This window comes from Mchenga conophoros, linkage group LG15, assembly GCF_057382185.1.
Source record: "Mchenga conophoros isolate Kocher_MC1m ecotype Shallow Benthic linkage group LG15, M_conophoros_male_GT1.1, whole genome shotgun sequence".
Lineage (NCBI taxonomy): Eukaryota > Metazoa > Chordata > Actinopteri > Cichliformes > Cichlidae > Mchenga > Mchenga conophoros.
This window is the reverse complement of record NC_140540.1, coordinates 8,581,711-8,584,223: the sequence shown is the minus strand read 5'-3', so window position 1 is coordinate 8,584,223 and position 2,513 is coordinate 8,581,711.

The window sequence follows — 2,513 nt, the reverse complement described above, 5'->3', positions numbered from 1 at the left end:
AGAGCTTATACAATAGAAGATGCAACAAAGGATGAAAGGGAAGAAGAGATCATATATAGACAGAAGGGGACGATGCACACGTGGAGACAATTAAACACAGGTGAAACAAATTAAGGCGGACAGCCAATCACAAAGGAAGGACAGAAACAAAAAGGTAAACAATCCACCTCCTACTCAACTAAACATAACCATAGAAACTAGAAACACAAAGAGACATAACAAAACCAAAAACTAAAAATCGGTGATGATTTTATTGGAAAGGGAAACCAGAGATTAAACCGAATACCAACAGTAGATGATTGACAATAGCTTATTATATGCTTTCAATTGTGTTTTTCCTATGTGCCATCTGGGTATGATGTGCCTGACAATGCAACACAATGAGTCAGAAAGTCTTGAAAATTACAGAGAAGAATTTTTTTTTAACTGACAAGTAATTTAAAGTAGCATTCAGCTGAGGTTTGAGTGGTTGGTTTTCAATTCAAGTCTTCTGTGTTCAGAGGACCTTCTCTTTTATCTAATCTTTGAGTAGGCAACAACTTTCTGGTTGAAAACGCTTTTGTAACTCCAGCATCCCCTACACTTCCCTCTCTGATATCTACAGATTGCTTCAGAAAGATTAAATATGGGACACACACACACACTGTGTTTGAGATAATTTGGGTGTTCTTCGTAATCTTTCCACTCCGTATTGAGCTCTTTTCTCTGCTTGATACATATCAGCTATTACATAAAGATGCTGACTGCTTCACCTTGCAGGGAGCAGTGCTGTGCTGACTGGCTGACTGAAATGCCAAGTGGTGTCACTTGCATGACTTCCAGTGGGTGAAATTTGTGTGAGTGGATACTTTATCCTGTCAGGATTGCCCGTTGGGTCACTGTAGTCGTAAGTTTTACAAAACTCTACTCAGCAGACCGCCAAAATATTTCATACTTTAAAAATAGCACTGCAGCACTACACTGTGTTTATGAGCCTTGATTATCCAAGCACTGGTAATCAGTCATTTCTCTGATAAAGATGTGCTTCTTTATGGAAATTCATTATCGCCATCATCGTCAGTGTGAGTATTAACTGAGGTATCTCAGACGTTAAAATGCACTAAATAAGGAGGATAATGGAAAAGATTCCCATTTTAAAGTGGCATACAATAGCAAATGTTAGGATTTACATTTGACACACTCAACATTTTACAATAGCCATCCTCAAAGAATAGCGTGCAGAGGAAGGGTTTCCCCCCTGGTGCCTGTGTGTCTACTGTCCAGTCAGTTTAGCGCAGGGGTGGGGTGAACAGGGATGGAGTCCACAGGAGGAAAAGAAAAAAGACACTGGAACAGTTCAGACAATGGCTTTGGCCTGCCTTTGCTATTTCAAGAGGCTTCCTCCACATGTGATTTCACCCCAAACATCACCCTCCCGCCTCTGCTAAGTTCAGCTCTACCTGTTTCGTCTCTGCCAGCTAAAATCCACTCAAGATAGGAGAGTGACTCACACAATGGCATGACTTCAGGGCTGAAACAGCTTCCTGGTTGTTGATTTGTTTCTATAGCTCGCTTTCATGCGAATAATAGGGTGTAGAATTGCCCATTTTGGGGAGCAGGAAGTACATTGAGATTTGTGTTTAGGAAAGCATTCGCTAAAAGGGCACTAAAAAGGGTGTAATAAGAGACAGCTACACAACATACACATATGCACACATTGGGACAGTGTCCTCAGCACAGGAAGCCCAGCCTTCTGATGACAGGAAGCAGCCCCTCACCATGGAGACAGCAGTCTGAGCTGGTGTCCTGCAGGTCAAAGGCAGACACACGTACACAGGCAATCTGAAGCCATCTATGGAAGAGGCAGGGAATTAGAAATCTAAAAGAAAGAAGAGGAAAGCGCTCATTTTTATACAGTCCACTGAAGACCACGAACACTTTCACTCACACAGAGTTTACACTGCACAAGCTCTGTGGCCAACACAACTCTGTAAATAGACAAGAGCATCTGACAGGCTGTGAGGGGGTGATCTTTCATCTGTTAATCACCACATATTTTGACTATGTTTTAAAGTGATTCAGTGATTCCTAAATGTTGGTGCTTGGTTTCCCATCCATCCATCCATCCATCCATCTTCATCCGCTTTATCCGGGGCCGGGTCGCGGGGGCAGCAGCCTAAGCAAAGAGGCCCAGACCTCCCTCTCCCCAGCCACCTCCTCCAGCTTATCCGGGGAACACCAAGGCGTTCCCAGGCCAGCCGAGAGATATAATCTCTCCAGCGTGTCCTGGGTCTGCCCCGGGGCCTCCTCCCGGTGGGACATGCCTGGAACACCTCACCCAGGAGGCGCCCAGGGGGCATCCTTGTCAGATGCCCGAACCACCTCAGCTGGCTCCTTTCGATGTGGAGCAGCAGCTGCTCTACTCTGAGCCCCTCCCGGATGGCCGAACTTCTCACCCTATCTCTAAGGGAGAGGCCAGCCACCCTTCGGAGGAAGCTCATTTCTGCCGCTTGTATCCGCGATCTCGTTCTTTC